Source organism: Cherax quadricarinatus, chromosome 97 (assembly GCF_038502225.1).
Source record: "Cherax quadricarinatus isolate ZL_2023a chromosome 97, ASM3850222v1, whole genome shotgun sequence".
Classification (NCBI taxonomy): domain Eukaryota; kingdom Metazoa; phylum Arthropoda; class Malacostraca; order Decapoda; family Parastacidae; genus Cherax; species Cherax quadricarinatus.
This window is the reverse complement of record NC_091388.1, coordinates 9,266,802-9,287,085: the sequence shown is the minus strand read 5'-3', so window position 1 is coordinate 9,287,085 and position 20,284 is coordinate 9,266,802. Positions and strand designations below refer to the sequence as shown.

The 20,284-nt window shown below is 42.3% G+C and overlaps 1 protein-coding gene across 1 annotated transcript in view; it reads left to right on the top strand.

The window, feature by feature from the left end:
• Nucleotides 1–2,576: 2,576 nt before the first annotated feature.
• The window catches only part of LOC128704972 (DBH-like monooxygenase protein 1), a gene marked incomplete in the record, with an annotated part of 87,243 nt that continues 69,535 nt past the window's right edge, over nt 2,577–20,284 (top strand). The window contains 1 exon segment of the mRNA XM_070105221.1: nt 2,577–2,878.

The window sequence follows — 20,284 nt, the reverse complement described above, 5'->3', positions numbered from 1 at the left end:
TGACAGGAAATAACATTTCCCACAATTATCGTTCATACATTCTACAAGACTATACACAAGTGTATGGCGGTAAATACGCAGGTGTCTTGATTTTATTTCTACAATCTTCGAAAGATTATATGTGTGAGATACATATGACCCAAGGCAAATCTTCTGGCTTCCTCAATCAGTTCAGTCAAAACAACCATTGTTTGACCTTAAATTCAAACAAAAGTGGCCTTTGACCTGCAAAATTCACCACGCATTATATTAAATACTGCCCCGAATATCAGAAAAACCCGACGAACCCACAATTCTGAGTTACAATAGGAAATCAATACAATTCACGCGAGGACATCCGCGATCGTCGGCACGAATTACGGACAGTCCCGTACGTTGGCACGAATTACAGGCAGCCCCGTGCGTCGACACGGATTATGGACAGCCCTAAAGAAAAAAAAGGCACAATACAATGTCTGGAACACGAAATAAATAACCCGTACATAAGAGAGAGGAGCTTAGGACGACGTTTCGGTCCGACTTGGACCATATACAAAGTCACACTAACAAAGGAGAAAAGGACAGCCCCGTTTCCTTAAGACACCTGCTGTCCATGTTTACTTGTCAGTAAAATAGGTACCTGGGTGTTAGTCGACTGGTGAGGGTCGCATGCTGGGGGGGGGGGACAAGGTTGAAGGACCACAATGGAAAGACAAGACAGTCCTCGATGACGCATTGAGTGGCTAGCCCTTAAAAATCCGAACAGTCTTATCCTACTTACTAAAGCCAAACAGTGTGATTTACTTACTATAATAATCTTTATTTCTACATGTACAAGGTATACAGGCGTAGCTGACATCAATGACATACTACTATATAGAAAGCCCATGGTTATGCAGAGCATTTCGGGCAAATTAGGTCAGTTTTGTCCCTAGAATGCTAACAGCTAGGTGCCTATTTTACCGACAGGTAAACATGGACAGCAGGTGCCTTAAGGAAACACGTCCTAATGTTCCCACCCGGACCTCAGTGTGTGAGCTGAATGCGCTAGTAATCGAGCTACGGGATCCTTTGCTTCTCTTCCCCAGGATGCGAATCCCAACAGTCAACTAGTATCTACATCGTGTACCTATTTATGGGTGAACAAAGTCAGCAGGTGTAAGGAGACTTGACATCTCAATTCGAGCCCGGGTTCTTTCGGCTGTGAGTCGAACCCTCCACCACTGAAGCATGGTAACGCCTCTTCCTTTACCGACACTTATTTTATAATTATTTATCCATCTTATAAATATTTTGTCCCTCACTACTGACAGGAACATAATTATCCTCCACAGATGAAAAAAACAAGCTTCGCCTGAGACCCAGGCAGCAGTTGTCGGAAATCAAGGACACTAAGTTTATTTAGGTACAGGGACACACAAATACAGTTATATAAATTATCATACATAGTAACATGTGTAAATACCTAGGATAAACCCCCCAAAAAGTCAACAAAGTGACTTATTTATGAGCCATGTGGGACTTGTTTTGATCAATTTAGATAAGCCACAGAAAAACAAACAGATCCTAACCTCGACAGACACGAGTTGGTCCACAGCTCTTACCCCAACATCCCCCTCCTACCTCCAGAAAAAATATCCCTCTGGCTGCCAGTAAAATAGTGCACACGGTATGCGACCCACGTATTTACATTATATAAAAGTTTAAACATGGTTTGAGTGTAAATCTCTGCTTCTATTACTTCGGGATCGCGCTTGAGATATCGTTTATTAATGAATGACTCATAAGAATACCTGAAAGTAATTAATCATCAGAAAAACTAGAGGAGTAGCGTTCCTCTCCGCCCACAGCGCTAACATTTACCTCCAACAATAAAGCTGCTGGCTTCGCCAGCCACTCCATTCTGCTACACAACTATTGCTCACCCACATGACTTGATGCTTCCCTGTCATCTTGCGCAGCTACACCAACTTCTTATAATATACTACATTATGTCCACCATAGAGACGAATTGGTAAATAGATATATAGATAGACAGATAGAGAGCTCAGGTATTTACAATGAGGTCGACGGGCTTCCCATCGCCCTCGGCAGATGGTGAAAACTTACCCATCATCTATTTTTTTTTTTAACTCAAGAGTAAACTTCAAGTAGTGACCAATCAAATAATATTTAATATCCTGCTGGGCTAACCTCCTCTCACTGCGCTATAGCAAGATGTGAGAGACGTACTATGAAGCTGCGATATTATGCTCTTCTGATGCATATATGAAATGAACACAGCCTACGAATATAATTGACATTAGACGATGTATTATGAAAGTGCATGGTAGCCAGGGGCCCGCATGCCCTCAGGCCGCCGGTCAGAGTTCATGTTGGGAGGGTGGGATAGGGAGGGGTCCATGAGGTTACCTACTGGCCTAATACACATCTTCTATACGTTAGTCACATTGCTGTACAAATCAATATTGCTCACTTATTGATTTAATACACTCAAATATTTAATAAGCACGAGATTCTAATTGTTTATCTCCTCGCAGGCAATTGTCAGTTAAAGAAATCTTCAAGACGGGAAGTTATCATACATCCTTCCGTGTGTGGCTGCTGGCTGTGTTTTCCAGAGTATCAGCATCTTGCGAAGTGGTGAAGCTCTGTTTATCATTGCGCTTAGTGAATCTCTATGCAATGACCCAGAGATGTGCCTGACGGAGTGCCACAAGTGCCACGGACGCCCAGGAAGTGTGTGTGTTGAGAGCTAGGGAGGTGCAGGAGGCTGGCCACCACAAAGACGGTCATCATCTTGCTGCTACATCTTCCAAGCTGCTCCTGACGACTAATGTCTCTCATTAATTATCTTTCGCAACATTTTACGCCGATGAGGCTGTGATCAGACGGTTGAGTAAGGTGAGCCGCTTGATTTTCGTAATAAAATATATTGTTAGTTTGCTGTGTGATGGCAGACGAATTAATCACCATTTGACTTCAAATTGCTCTTAGGTTTATTATACATATGGAAAAACAATTTTAATTAGTTATTTATAATTATATTACTGCAATACACTCAAAGATTTTTACAATGATCTTATGACGCTGTATTCAATATTCTTATTTTAGAGACTTATTATTTTTTATAAGATAAACCAAAAATTTAGTTACCCATAAACACATTTTCTTTATATTTGATGTGAAAGAAAGAAAATGTATTATTTTTAAATGGTTAACTTCTATATTCAAAAGTTTTCCCCACTTATGATATTTTAATTAAGACTACAATTTTTATAGCTATTATAGGCTTAGTAACCCAGTGTGGCTTATTCCCACTGAAGTCCAGTGATCCTCTTCCCCAGGATGGGACCCACAACAGTCGGCTAGCAAAGACAACAGGTGAGAAGAAATATGCCCAATGGCTTGGTTAGTAACGCTCTTGCCTCATACTGAGTGTCCGTGGTTCGATTCCCGATACGGGTGTAAATGCTGGGCATGTTTCCTTACACCTGCTATCCCTGTTCACATAGCATTAAGTAGGTACCTGGGTGCTAACAGACTGGTGTGGGTCGCATCCTAGGGGACAAGACTGAAGGACCACAATGGATATAAGACAGTCCTCGATGACGCACTTTCCTGGGTTATTCTAGGTGGCTAACCCTCCCCGGGTTAACATTCCAAGACAACAGGTGAAAGTAAATATACCCAATGTTTCCACTCGTCCTGAGTTTAAGCCCGGGTCCTTCAGTTGTGAGACGAAGACTATCACTTGAACCACGGATTACCTACACGAATACATTTTAAATCAGTGATAGGAATACAATTCCTAACCGAATTAATTTTTATAACGTAAAATAAGAAACATAATCTAAGCAATATGTGAGCATAATTTATGATCAGTTACAGAGGTTTCTATTTTATTAATGATCACTCAAGAGTTAAGATTTTTCAAGTAAGAATTTTGTCGAACTTTTTCCGATGATATCATCAGCCATTTGCAGTGATTTAGTTACAGGCGGGACGGGTCTTACCCTCGCTTTATGGAGAGTTTGATAATATTTTAAATCATGTAACTATTGTGCTGATGAGAAGTTTATACTGTGTTTGAGTTATTCATGATTAAATTAAAAATTTTTTTAACCATTACGGAAGGGTTTATTTAGATTATTACCTCCAAAGTAGTAATAGCTTGGGATAACTCAAGTAAACCAAGACATGTGGATTATTTTCATTGTGACCCTTTGGTCCTCCCAAAAGATGCTACCTACAACAGTCCACTTAATACTAGGTATCTATTTACTGATACGTAAAATGGACAGCAGGTGTAAGGAGTCTTGTGCATGAGCCCTACCTCGTCCAGGGTTCAACCTGGGTCCTTTCGGTTGTGAGCCGAACACGAGGCCACTGCTCTACGACTTCCTTTGTGCACATAAGACATTTTACATACACATGACAGGATATACTATATATATAGTCTTAGCAGTCTGTATTTAAATGCCCTCTGTTTGCCCTCGTTTAAAAAGCATGGATATGAATTAGACACGTGTGCAACATGTCTATGAGGGACTGATCACCTCTTCTACAGTCTTCCGTTGATGTTAGGTAAGACACATATGCAACAGTTAGGTATCTTTATTTTGAAACGTTTCGCCTACACAGTAGGCTTCTTCAGTCGAGTACAGAAAAGTTGATAGAAGCAGAAGATACTTGAAGACGATGTAATCAGTCCATCACCCTTAAAGTTTTGAGGTGGTCAGTCCCTCAGTCTGGAGAAGAGCATTGTTCCATAGTATGAAACAATATGTTTCATTCTATGGAACAATGCTCTTCTCCAGACTGAGGGACTGACCACCTCAAAACTTTAAGGGTGATGGACTGATTACATCGTCTTCAAGTATCTTCTGCTTCTATCAACTTTTCTGTACTCGACTGAAGAAGCCTACTGTGTAGGCGAAACGTTTCAAAATAAAGATACCTAACTGTTGCATATGTGTCTTACCTAACAACCTGTCGGTATTTATACCTTTTTAATGTTCAATCTTCCGTTGATGTCCCTGCATTGTACTGATAAAGCCACTGACTGGCGAAACGTCTATAAAGTTACTACTACTACTATTGCCTCGCTTTACTCCCCTGTCTGTATCTTGCGCCACTACCACCACTACTACTACCACTACTTCATCACTTATCTCTGTCCCGTCCCTGTCCCACCTCTCCTATATATACTGGCTCCCTCACCTTCTTGTGTAAATCATCAAGTACTCCTAATAGTTATAATCATAAAGAAGTTGACCCGTAAACCAGAGGAAGTTCTCTGTCAGATGACTAAAACTTCCAGGTGTGGGTCATCATCCAAGACCCGCGTCAGGAAACACTTGTCCTGTTTCCTGGCAAACATTATACCTACCTACCTTACAGGGTCAGTGCGACTTGTAAATGGTCCAGGTTGGACCGAATCTTCGTCATAAGCTTCTCTCTCCTATGTGCGGGTTGTTTGTATATTTTTCCTGTCATGGTATTGTGCCTTTTTGTTCTTCATGAAGTTGTCAGTATTGTATACCACTAATGTATTAATACAAGGGGTAGTTTTCAACTACCTGGCAGCTGTCCTGCTCTTAAACAAATGGTGAGGATCTTCGTTATGGGTTTAGAGAATCATCTTGCTATTCCCCTCACTATCCATTGTGATAGGCTGTCGGGTCCCATAATTTTTGTTATATCCGACTCCTTCAATATTATTTATTTCTATGTTTTGTGGTTAACTTCTAATATTAACCAGTTAATCAGCTCTGGCTCTATGTTTCCTGACAGTAATTTACGTATTTTTATAAATACATCAATAATTAACCCTGTCATTTCTGTTGCTCATTATTATAGGCATTGGAATAATTTCAAAATTCCCTCTCAGCTTCCCTTCATACTCGTGTATTCTTATTTTTTCTGCTTGCTTTGATTTTTTTTATCGTCTTTGCTTCATATTCCACGTTCCTTTTTCTTTCTGCATTGGCCTCTCTGCAGTTTTAGTTGAACTACGACCTCTTGCATTTTCTCTTTCTATATCTGGTGTAAATTCTTCAATCTCACGACACTTTTTAATGTCTAGTTTTTTTTTCAGTTCTCTCAGGAAATTTTATCTTCAGTCTACTCTTTTATAGTTTTGGTTTTCAGTTTTTTTTCCTTCCATTTTTACTCCAGTCCCACTACATCTAGAAAATAAAACTTGAGCAGTGTGTCATCACTGCACTTAGCGGTATTCCGTAGTCAACTCTCTCATATCTGGTTTGCTAAGAGTGAATATCAAGTGTGAAGACACATCCCACTCTCTCTTATTGCTTCCCTCACGTGTTTGATCATAAAATTCTCCATTTCTGCCTCCGTTAATTCTTCTCTCCATTTTTATGAAGCCACGTGCGGGTTCCAGTTTTTCCAATTATTTTTTTTTAGTTTGAGATCCCATAAAATTAGTAGCCTTGTTTTTTGTCCTCTTTCTGCTTTGTTGTCTCCAAGATTCATTGCTGATGCTGCTGCTTCATGCTGTCTCTCACTCCTGCTATTCAACAGTATGTCTTTACTACCTGTCAGTGTTTCCAGACGATGCAACACAACCTTACCTTTGATGAGTTTCCAGAGTCTTTCTACTCCCGGAACCCGACCATGAGCCAGGCTTGTCTGGTGCTAGCCTAACATAAGAAATATCATTTACATGGAAAGGTGCCATGATAAAAAGTGCAAGAGGGGACATAGTCATAACATACAACATACTCCTGGGTAAGAACTTGACTGACAAGAGTCTGCAATGGAAGGAACCAGGATGAGTGAGCGGAAAGTGAACAACCAAATGAGAGCTCTCAAGGTACCTTCATATGGTAGATAGAACAAGCTAGAGCAGTGAACGGTAATTCCACGCATGGATTCTGAATCAGATATGACAAAACTAAACCACGAAAGCTGATAAGAGTAGCTAGGTAGATCCATGATTTAAAGGCAAATCCTACAAACGCCAGTTAGATAAATTCCCAGGTTTTAAGTGTCTATTTTCTCAGTAACTTCTTTCTCATGGTGGGTTACCCTACCTTACCCAATCTTTGACCTAAATAGTGGGGAAATTTTCCCTTTCGACAATTTTTTCCCGTGTTTGGAACACGACCGAGCCGCGGGGGCGTTGACTCCCGAAATCCTCTCCAGGTAAACTCCAGGTAATAATGGATACGTTTCACTATTCACCATAAAATATATATAATTAGACCAGAATATTTTTAAAAATAATAATAAACAACATGATCCCATCTGCAATAAGTGGCCCTTCATTTAAGAAATTGAAGCTATCCTCCCTTAGCTTGTATTAAGTTTTATTGCCTCCTCCTCCTCCTCCCCAGGCGCTGTACGACCCTTACGGGTTATCTGTTAGTGGTTCTGGGGATTATTTTACACAAATAACCCGCACATATAACGAAACGTGTATCGGTGTTTCGATCCTACCTGAACAATTAACTGGTCTTCACGGTCCAGTCTGAGACCAGGCAGCAAAGACACAATGCTTAGCAATGATTATCATAATCCTCACCAATGAAGACAATAATTAACCCCCCTACACACATTTAAACCCTCCCTCCTAGCCTATGATAACCCATCATTTGCCCCTGAGAAACGTTCGAAACATTAATGCAATCATATGCGTTTTATTTTTCCGTCATAGAGCACAAGGCTCTGTTGCGTTGCGGCGACGTAGTCATCTCTACCATGCACATGATTCACTCCTCGTGATATGAATACAACATAGCATGGAGTGTAAGGTATATGTATAGATAAAAACACTAAGAGCCACGCCACCAGAATACATATATTCACTTAATGAAGGTTATAATCTTATCGTGCTATTGTTTATGATCATCTTGTGTCCATTAATTATTTTAATGGTGGAACGTTACACGATCACAAGCGGTTTAAAGTCAAGATATAATTTCGTGTCATAAATTATTAAGACGGTCCGTTAGCTCTTAAAAGGAAAGCAGAAGTCTGGTGAAAATTAATTTTTCATTCAGTTTTTAGTTGGTCCTGCAATGTTTAACCTTTTAATATTTACAATGGTGTTTAAAATATCAGTCATGTTTATATTTTTTTCTAAATTGTAGTTTAAAATGTGTCAGTTTACTTAGCATATTAAAAATAGGTCTCCACTTTACACGTATTTATTTTTACAATAAACTCATGGTAAAGCATTCAGTGTTCACCTAGCAGTAAGTAGGTACCTGGATGTTAGTCGACTGGAGTAGGTGGCATCCTGGGGGGTGATAGTACCTTAGAGCTGGACTTCGAAATGATCTCAGGTAGAATAAGAGGCTCTTAGCCTCTAAAAACTTGTTTATGTAAAAAAATCTTTCGAGTCATATAGTTATGGAAATGGGAAGTAATTAGGCTTGATCGGAGGAATTGGAGTTAGCCTCCTCTTCCTCGGATTGAATCTGGTTGCCTTTCATTACCCAGACACTGTATGAAACCTACGGGTGTACAGCTACCTGGGAGCCCTGCGAGTCTATCTGGAGGTTATTCCGGGGATCAACGCCCCCGCGACCCGGTCCACGACCAGGCCTCCCGGTTGATCAGGGCCTGATCAACCAGCCTGTTACTGCTGGCCGCACGTAGTCCAACATACGAACCACAGCCCGGCTGATCCGGCACTGACTTTAGGTATCTGTTCAGCTCTCTCTTGAAGGCAGCCATGGGTTTATTGGTAATTCCCCTTATGCTTGGTGGGAGGCTGCTGAAGAGTCTTGGGCCCCGGACACTTATGGTGTTTTCTAAGTGTACCAATGGCGCCCCTACTTTTAATTGGGGGTACCATTGGTACACTAACAGAAAACACCATGAGTGTCCGGGTGCTGACTGTCTGTAGCCTCCCTGTGATGCCCGTTTCGTGTGTTGGCGCTGCCCGAGTGAAATATCAGAACTGGAACAGATACGAGATGGTTTACCTACCGCATAGAGCCAATAAGGCTCTATGCTGGAACGCCTTAAAGTCTTAAATATGTACTCACTGGAACAAGGGAGAGATACATAATATATACCTAGGAAGTACTTGAGGGCCTGTTCTCAAATTTGCACACTGCCATTACAACATACTGGAGAGAGAGATATGGGAGGAAGTGCAAAATAAACTCAGTGAAAAAGAGGCATGCAGTGGGCACAATAAGGGAACACTGTATCAACATCAGTGGTCTCAGATTATTCAACATCTTACCAGAAGATACAAGACAAGTGTAGAATTCTTTAAGAGGAAACTGGACAATTATCTTCACCAGGTGCCAGATCAACCAGGCTGTTATGGATATATGTATCATGTGGGAGTTCGAACACGTGGATAGGGTAAAGTAATACTCACGTAGGCTGGTAGTACGTATAATTACGGATAATGTGGGGAGCGCCCAAACAGCCGTACCTATCTCCTAGCTCACTCTCGTATGACTGACTGGCCGCCCACAGTACCCATATGTGAGGGGGTCTTTGAATACTGCTGTGGTCAGCACAATATGAATACAGACAGTGACTCAGGCAGAGACGGTTGGTAGTGAGTCATCTACTGGTACACTGGTTACTGGTAACTGGTTACTACTACTGAGATATGGGTCACGGGACACCAGCAACAACAGACTGGCTGACTAGGCAAGCAACAGACGAGCTTGGCCTAGGGCCGGGCTCTGGGATTAGAAAAACATTCGCAACTCATCCGTGCCCTCTCCCTCTCCTGAGACAACTGGTCACATTTGGTACAGGAGAGGTGGTGTACTCACCTAGTTCTGGTTGTGGGGGTCGATTCCAATATATTTCCTTAATCCTGTTTACTCTTTACTCAGGAGGGCAGACTTGGTCCAATTATTTTAACTGGTTCCTGGGCTGGTGATACTTCTGGTGATTTCAGGAAGTTGGGTTTAGTTCAGTAATTTTAATCATTTTAACTGGTCTAGTAATATCAGAACATTAGGCTAGGTCCAGCCATTTTAAATGGTCCAGTTATTTTTAACTGGTTCGTGTGGCGGCAGCTATAACCTTGATTGTCCTGGGAAAGAGCATCTGATCTGTAAAGGACCTTCACGGGTGTTTGCTGGTGTTGGAAAAGTGTGTCTATTGTTAGTTATGCTACAGAGAGAGAGAGAGAGAGAGAGAGAGAGAGAGAGAGAGAGAGAGAGAGAGAGAGAGAGAGAGAGAGAGAGCGAGAGTGCATGATGTGTTCCTGGTAGGAAGCCTGTGATTCTATCTTGATTCATAACAGCATTGTATGATAACCATATTTTTGGCCATTTCCTTTATCCTTCAGTTCATTATCCTTCCTTTTGATCACCTGTCCTTCGTTCACCAGCCCCTCCTTCCCCTGCGTCCTGATATTCGCTCCTCTGTTCTGTTGGTTCATTCTTACACTCTTACCATTCATGTCTTATACATTCTGTGCATTCATTCAAGAGTTGATTCGAGTCTCCTTGAACTTGTGCCTCAACAGGCTCGCTTTCTGATGTGTCTGGTGCTAAAACACTAATGCCTCAGTACTCTTTGCTTTCTGATGTGTGTGGTACTTAGAGACTACCTCACTACTCTTGTTCTGATGTGTCTGTACTAAATCTGGCTCACTGTTAGCGGCTCACTGTTAGCGTGTGGTACCTCTTTCCTGATGGCACCCTTCGATACTCCTTTCGGGGGTTCCCTTTGATACTTAAGTGGCGGTGGCCCTTGGATACCACCTTCGTAGAAGCTCTCACTGGCACTTAATGTGCGTACACCTTCCTAACATTAATTTTATCACTGTCAAAATTTAGTTTTATTTTCTTACAAGTGTGTACTGTGTACCCTGAGGTGAACTGCACACTCGCGTGACGATATTTCTATACAACATTCTTGTGGTGAAAAAGGTTTTGGGAGTTTCAGTTGTGCTTTTGTGTGGTGCGGAAGAAAATGGAGGAGGAAGAAGTAAGGAAGAGAGGGACAAACACAAGGATGGAAAGAGAAGGGAAGGGGAGAAGTTGAGGAAGGTATGAAGGAGAGGTGTGTGATTGGTAAAATAATATAAAAAAGTAAGTGTCCTTACATGCACCTCGCTTATCATACAATCATGTTCTGCTTCTCCACCTCTTCCGTTTTCCCCTTCTCTCCCATCCCTTACGCCTCATCACCCCTTCCCCTTTCATCACTCTCTTTCTCTCCACTCCACTTAACCATTCCAACTCCCTTATCCCTGTCCTCCCTTGACCCATCTGATATACCTTTGATAAGTCCCAAGAATTTTATACTCCCGGAGCTCGGCCACGGGCCAGGCTCGTCTGGTGCTTGCCTAGTTAACCAGGCTGTTGCTTCTGGTGATCTGTTGGCTCACATATCCATCACAGCCTGGTTGATCTGGCCCCTAGTGAAGACAGTAGTCCAGTTTCCTCTTGAAGACTTCTATACTTGTTCCAGCAGTGTTTATATCTTCTGGCAACTAGGCTATGATGGACATGTGGGTCAGCGGGCCACCAGTAGCAACAGCCTGCTTGACCAGGCAAGCACCAGACGAGCTTGCCCCAAGGCCGGGCTCTAGGCGTAGAAAAACTCTCGGAACTCAGTGGTAAAGGCATATCAAAGATAAGATGTTGAATAGTTTGGGGACCACGGATATTGATCCAGTGTTCTCTTACTGTGCCCAGTGCACCCTAGCTCTTCACCGGGTTTATTTTGCACTTCCTTATCTCTCAGTGCAATATGTTATGGCAGCGTGCAGATTTAGGACAAGGCCCTCAAGTACTTTCCAGGTATATAAACATGGTATGAACCTTGGTAACAGATACCGACAAACTGGTGTAGAAAGATCAAGGTCCCAGGACCGAAACGTTTTCCAGCATGTCCTAGTCAAGCAGCTGCTCTTCAAGTAGGATACCTCGATAATGGTTAGGGGCTCTTCATTCAAGGAATCAGAGCTACTCTTTCCCTTGGAATAAACTTGAGTACCTCCCATTCCCCAGGCGCTGTCTGACCTCTACGGGTCATATTTCAACATCAACGACTCCTATTTTACTAGGTGTCCCCCGCCCGCCATGTTTCAATATTTATGTTCCACGGGCCATGACACGCAAACCTCTCATATTATTTCTTGAATTTATATGCCAGAGGTTCTTCCAACAGGCGACAAGCGACTCAGTCACGAGTGAGAGAAAATACCCGAGTGGTCATGAGAACTACCAGTACCATAACAGCCTTGTTCTGGGAAACAATGGGAATGGCCTTGTTGTTGCACGGGTGGCCGAAGATTTTCTGGAAAACGACACTTTGCAGAACCAGTTTTCATTGGGGCAACGTTTCTATTTGTTAAGATCTATATCTGATCTTTGACATATGGAAATGCTGCTCCCCAAAGTGTCTTTTTCGCTATCTGCAACACAAAAATAAAATGGTTGGTTGAGGCTTAAACCCTTTCAATTAAATGAGGGTTATTAAGGTTGCATGCCGCCAAAAAATGTCGCAATCCCTAAAATAGAGATTAAGGAAAACTCTTGTGTATATACAGCAGTAACAGCCTCGTTGATCAAGCCCTGATCCACCGGGAGGCCTGATCATGGACCGGGCCGCAGGGGTGTCGATCCCCGGAATACCCTCCAGGTAGACTCCAGGATGCGTACAGACAAAACACCTCTTGATCTATATATCCTGTCCTACATAATTCCCACTTTCAGATCAGTTTACCCTGTTTCCGTGAAGGAACTAGCAAGTGATGAACCTATATCTACCAGCAACCCACGTACATTAAGTAACATAGCAATTGTTACTGACATCAAACATACACTGCAGAGATGTCAGCTTAATCCATATTTTAAAACAAAACTAGAAATGTCAGCAAAAACAGTGGCGATGTCAAGATGAGGGACTGACCACCTCAGATCAGGATGAGGGACTGACCACCTCAGATCAGGATGAGGGACTGACCACCTCAGATCAGGATGAGGGACTGACCACCTCAGATCAGGATGAGGGACTGACCACCTCAGATCAGGATGAGGGACTGACCACCTCAGATCAGGATGAGGGACTGACCACCTCAGATCAGGATGAGGGACTGACCACCTCAGATCAGGATGAGGGACTGACCACCTCAGATCAGGATGAGGGACTGACCACCTCAGATCAGGATGAGGGACTGACCACCTCAGATCAGGATGAGGGACTGACCACCTCAGATCAGGATGAGGGACTGACCACCTCAGATCAGGATGAGGGACTGACCACCTCAGATCAGGATGAGGGACTGACCACCTCAGATCAGGATGAGGGACTGACCACCTCAGATCAGGATGAGGGACTGACCACCTCAGATCAGGATGAGGGACTGACCACCTCAGATCAGGATGAGGGACTGACCACCTCAGATCAGGATGAGGGACTGACCACCTCAGATCAGGATGAGGGACTGACCACCTCAGATCAGGATGAGGGACTGACCACCTCAAAAACTACAACTATAAGATCAGACTGATCAACCTTGTCCTCGCCACTACTACTGTTACCTCTTTTCTAAGTAACCTTGTATTTGACTGAAGAAGCCTGCTGTGTAGGCGAAACGTTTCAACAATAAAGATCCCCAACTATTACACACGTGTCTTACTCACCTATATCTTAGTCCAAATTATCAGAAAAGGCTTTATTAATGCACTGATCACAAAATTCGCCGACAGTAAGAAACGTCGCCAAAAACATTGAGAAAAACCATACCACGGGCGGGGATTGAACCCGTGATCAATCACATGATTTCGTAAGTCTTGAGGAAAACGTCGCCAGAACTTATTGAAACATCGTCATAATAAAGATATACACTGCACACTGTCGGTAATTGCAGATGCTCAAGTTTTTGATCCAAGGAATTGTAGTTATCCTCTCCTTTCTCGGATCAAACCTGACTGACTGCATTTCCTAGGCGCTGCATGACCCATACGTGTTAAATTCTTTCCTCTCACGTAAGAACGCTTTTATATACAAAATTTAAATGCTCTTTCCATTATATACTAAAATCTTCAAAAGTTTATTGAGGTAATGTCCTGACAGTGAAAATTTTAATTCACACGAAAAAAAAACACGGTTGCAATCACACAAATTACTTTAAATCACGGGAAGAGACGGCACGTGGCAGGTGTTTGTATCAACCAATAGAATCACGTGTGTAAGTCACGTGACGGCAGGGCGTGTCGTGACTGGCTGGTCGTCCACCAATCACTGACCACTCAAGCACATCTCACGAGTCCCTAATAAATTCGGTAAACATAGTGTGGAGATCAGTCTTGGTTTGACAGTCGGGGAGAGTGCTCGCTTCATGTAAGTCTATATATATATGACTGCGACCTTATACTTTATTATTATAGTACCCAATGTGATTATTCAAAGTAATATATGACAATGTTTATATATATAGCTATGAATACTAAGTTTCTTTGAGATGGTGATCTGTAGCTCAGTGGTGGTACCGCGTTCGTCACAACCAAAAACACATGGGTTCAATTCCCGGGCGGAACAAGAGTACGTTCAAGCCAACTCGCACCTGCTGCCCATGTTCACGAAACAGTCAATAGGTATCGGGGTTCGATTCTCGGGCAAAACGAGCGTATGAGCAAGTCTCCTTACACCGGCGGACCATGTTCACGTAGTAATAAATACTGTAGGTAATTGTGTGCTGGTCGGCTGCTGTGAACCACATTCCAGGGAAGGTCCTGGATGTGTTCCAACCGCTGCGAGATCACAGGTATATTCCCAATAATAGTCTTTTATTTCTACAAGCACATGATACAACTAATACAGACCATAGCTCACATTAATTACATAAAGTCCCTGGCTATGCAGAGCAGTAGGTTAGGTAAGGTTTGTCAGGAAACAGGACAGGTGTTTCCTGACGTGGGTCTTAGATGATGACCCGCCTTTGGAGCTTTTGGTCATCTGACCGAGGCCTTCCGCTGGCTTACCGGTTCACCCCATTAAAAATTATGGTCATTTATAACCATGTACATCCATTTCGGGCGAATTAGGTTTTGTCCCCAGGATGCGACCCACGACAGTCTGCTAACATCCAAGCAGCTGTTTACTGCTAGGTGAACAGGGACAACAGTTCCCTGTGCCTCAATGCATGCAAGTTGCATAGTAGCGGCGCCTTGCAACATTCGAGGCACAGGAGGAGCTCAACTTATTCAAGAAGCCTAGGAGCTGTAACAACCCGCCCAGGAGCTGGAAATCAACACATTTAAGAAGCCCTGCATATATAACTTAACACCCTCACAAGGCCCAGAAGCTGTAAATCAACAAGCTCATGAGGCACAGGAGTTATAACTCAACCCAGTCAAACACTGAAAAACATGGAGATCAGTCACACGAAACTAGGTTAGCAATGTCCCTAGACCTCACATTACAATATAAATTGAAACGTTTTTGAGCGAACCCACATATGATCCTTGTGGGTTTAGCGCTAAAGTTTTGAATGCAACAATAATAATCAATATGCCGATCTTTATGAAACTCTTACCTGTTAGGCTGCTGTTAAATGTGAATTAACCAAGAATTATTTCTAATGAATTAAACACGTGCAACACCTTATCTTTATTCTGAAGAAGTTTATGGCACGCAGTTTTTTTTTTAATTCAACACAGATTACAAACCCGAAACGGTGAGATGAAATTATAACTGGAGACTATAATATGTGGTAATCAGTCCCTCTTACCTGTTAAAGATAGTTATTCCGAGGAAACACAACACAGCATTGTACAAAACTTTAATGGAATCAGTTAGCCTAAATTATTTCTAATGAATTAGACACGTGTAACACATGAGTATCTTTACTCTGAAGTTTCTGGCAAACAAAGGTTAGGTTAGGTAAGGTTCGTCAGGAAACAGGACAAATGTTTCCTGACGCGGGTCTTAGTCAGATGATGACCCGCCCATGGAGCTTTGGTTATCTGACTACTGAGGCCTTCCACTGACTTACCAGTTTTTGTAATTCAACAAAGATGATAAACTGAAGACAGTAGTGGGATAAATTGGTGACAGTATATGCGGTAATCACTCCCTCAGTCTTGGTAGGTGTTCGACTACGGATATATTTATGATAAAAGTCCCTTAAAGGACTTAAGGAAACTGCGTAAACAATAATAAGGTGGAGACTTAAAGGAACATGATGCTATTTCATTTCCGGCACAAAGTGGCACTTACACAAAAAAAATCATATATTTTACTAAACATCAAGCATCAGAAGGGTTGGAGAGGGGCTCGAACCGCGGTCCGAAAATTGACAGTCCGACGGTTCGAGCCCCTAGTCCACCTTTCGGTTTAGTGACAGTTTATTTTAAAACAAAGATTTCTTGAAGAGTTTGAAGTCAACTACAGGAGGCAATTTGAAGTTATTGCATGAAACCACAACAGAAATTTTGAAGCTGGACAGCTTCCTTCTATAAGTGTTGGGTCTACCAGGTTGTGATGACGGCCTGCGGGTCACTAGCACAAACAACCTGGCTGGCAAGGCAGGCAACAGGGAAGCTTAGCCTCGGGGTGCCCTCCAGGGGTATAAGAGCCCTTGAAACTGGTTACAGGCAAATTCTAATTTACATCAAAAAAAAAAAAAAAAATGGAAGTAACAGCCTGGTTGATTAAGCCCTTATCCACCTGGAGACCTAATCGTGGACCGGGCCGCAGGGACGACGTTGATCCCCGGAATGCCCTCCAGGTCCAAATACACTAGTAAATAATAATGCCAGCCTTCCCTGAGGCAAAATACACAAATGCTGAAAATATTAAGACACCCAGAAAACGCAATAATTCGCTTCTTTAACTTATAAAAATAGCAAATGTAAACTTATACAACCCAAAAGTTTCCCTCACCTACCTTTTGATTTGACACTATCAGCATTTTGTTTGAAAATGTTCAGTGAAGGCATTCTCAGGTTGCACGACAAAACAGAATAATTTAAAACAAAAACAAAGTTGCACTAATATTTTTAAGCATGTATATCACATTATTATTAACAAACGTAAATAGTTTTTATGCGGAAAATGAGGCTCTGGTTAGGATATGTAAGATGTGGGGGGGGGGGAGGTGCTATTTTGCAGTAAAAGTAGGTCTTACATAAAGGTGTGTAATATCATCATGGTGGTTAGTGTATTTACAAATGGAATTGTAAAAGTGAATGCAAGTGTGTCTGGTGAGAGGTGTTAAATTACAAAATTAATCTGATACAAAGTGGGAGATGCAACAGTTGCTCTTTGCTTATGAATGGGAAATTCTCAAGAGAAGTTGCAAAAATTGGTGGATGTATATGGGAGCGTTTGTAAAAGAAACTAAAAATGAACATAGAATGAGCATAGATGAGGGGGGGGGAGAGTATGAAGTGAATGTATTTAGAGGTTTGGAAGTGGACATGTCGGTAGAGAAGTTTAGAAAATAGATGAATCAAAGAAATGACGAGGGGGGAAATGTAGGTAGCACACTCACCGAGTTCTGTTTGCAGATGTCAGGACTCGGCTTCTGGCCCCAATGTGTGCTGAGGCATCTGTGGAAAGAAAATTTGGTTTAAGGAGGCAAAAAGTAAAATGTACCAGAATATAGTAGTATCTGCACTTTTTCTTCGGTGTGAGGCATGGGCTTTAAATGTTGCAGCGAAGAGGCTGGAGGTACTGGAGATGTGCTTAAGAACAATGTGTTATGTGAATTTTATGCAGAGAATTCTGAATGTAGAAATCAGAGGGCAGTGCGCGTTAGCAAAAGTACAATTATGAGGACTGAGGAGGGCTAGCTGAAGTGGTTTGGGGATTCAGAGGATGAAGCAAAATAGGATGACTGAGAGGGGCGTGTAAAGCTGGGGTGGAAGGTAAAAGGGGCAGGGATCGTCTCAGGAAAGACAGGAAGGAGGGGATAAATGAGGTAGTTACTGCAAAGGGGCTTGTACATTCAGCAGGCTTGCGTAACGCCTCCGCATGTTTGTGTACATGTGCATGCACACATTTGGATTGTTCGTGTTTGCATGTGCGTCCGTGTATACGTGCGTGCGTGCGTAATTCCCCTGAAGGGGTATACTTATCAATTTGTCGCATTTTATGCCGTCACATTGTCATGACTGGGAGTGTGTCTGTTGATTTACTTGAAACCTGAAATGTCGGTACTTGAATACTGACTCATTTACGACCCCTTAACAGACTTCTGTTTCAATTACTATTATTATAATCAAAAAGAAGCGCTAAGCCACAAGGGCTATACAGCCTTCCCGTTTCAAACTCATGAGAGGAGAGTGATACCTTCCATAATACCTGCCTGTCAATCCGAAAGAAATACCCACGTCATGTTGAATCTTAATTATATTTTTATTCCCATCGTGACGTTGTTTTCCCATCCCAGACATTGTATTTCCATCCCAGACATTGTATTCTCATCTCAGAAATTGCATTCCTATTCCAGTCATCTGAAAAAAATTGCCCGTAGAAAGTAAATTAAAAATATATGGCCTAACTTGGATATGCAACTGCTAAATGCAATCTTTAAGAGCCATTAGTAGTATCACGAACACTACTTGAAGCCTCGGCACAGCGAGGCGTGTTATCAATATTATATTTCTGCAAATGGTAAACTCGGAGGGGTCATAGACCCTTGGGGAATGGGAGGTATAGAGGGTAAACAAATTTGATTCTAGCAAGGATAACACAAGTTCTTTGGATCAAGAACCCTTCAACATCAAAGTTACCTCCTTATACTTTTGGCACTCAAGCAGGATTACTGGTCTTTTTTTTCTGTACCGTGAAATTTTAAAATAACGCAAATATTCTACTTTCTTTTAATATTCACCATACACTTAATGCGTGTTTCTTAATAGTTCTAGGAGACTACACAAATATGTACGTCTGTGGTCCAGGGCCGCCTGCAGCAGCAGCAGCCTGGTTGACTGGGCTAGCAGCAGACAAGCCTGGCCCAGGGCAGGACCGCGGGAGTGGGAAAATTCGAAATAATCCAATATAGCAAAGGTATTTGATGACTAGGCTGCGAGCTAGGGGGGGAGGAGGAAATGATCCCCAGGACCATTACTACGCATGGTTTTTCTAAGCTTGTGAGAAATTGAGTTGACTAAGCTGTGGTCACTCAAGTCACTGCAAAGGTGAATCGATTTGTGTTCTTTGCGCATAATGCATCTTCTCAGAGCTGACTCAACTGACGTGCTAAGCCCGTAGGGGTCATATAACTAGTGTTTTGAGATTGATGGGATTAAAGGCGGCGTCAGACGAATATATAGGTACACTCAAGACTGGGGGGACCCGAAGCGGTGGTAACAGTGAATATTAGGTCATTAGGTTTGATCTGAGGGAAAGGATGACTAGTTCCAATTCCTTGGATCAAGCGGGTTTCACCAGCACCGAAGCACCCTCACCTAATGTGTATCACAAAGCCCGCATACTTGGAAATATGCTCGGTAAACCCCTCTTGGCGGGGGGGGGTCTTGATACCTGTGAAAGGGTTTTGATTCAAGAAACTGGAGCTACCTTGTCAGTCCTCGGAGCAAACATTACCTCTCATGTCCCAGGAGCTGTATGATCCCTGTGTCGTTAATATGTTTAGTATTCCTTTTAAGTTGTCAGTAGTTGGACGTGGCCGTAATATTGTAATAATGATTATGTATATATATATTATTATTATAATTCTAGCAGCAGCAGCGACATTTACGGAATATTTTCAAAGCGTAGGTTGTGGACGCCAAGGACGCCCAGTGGAAATAGTCACTCCTTGACTTTTTTGGTTATCCTAGGTAATCTACACATATGCTGCTATGTATAAGTTATGTAACTGTATGTGTGTACCTGTACCTGAATGAACTTACTGACGGTAGTGGCTAGTTTATTGTACACTCAATATCCATCCTCTGGATAGTAGCAAAAGAGCAAAGGTTTAGGTTCTTACAGATATTTTCTCTTACAAGCAGATTTAGAATACTTGATCAAAATTTTTTGTACTTTATTTAAGATACCTCGACATATCACATGGATTATTGTATGAACTGTTACTATTCAAGTCAGTGGATAATCAAGTGCTTAAGGTAGAAATGTACCCGAAGTGAAAACGTCATCTTAAAAGCTTATCCTGCATACTGAATTCTCCTCAAGGGAGGTTCCTTGACGCTGGCGAGGGGCTCTTGATCTAGGGAATTGGATCTGTGCTCCAGTTCCCTGAATTGATTATTATAATGAATTGGAGCGCTAAACCCGTAGGATTATGCAGCGCCTGTGGGTGGGGGAATGTGGAAGGTATTTCAGGCTTAATTCAGGGAACCGGAGCACAGATCCAATTCCCTAGATC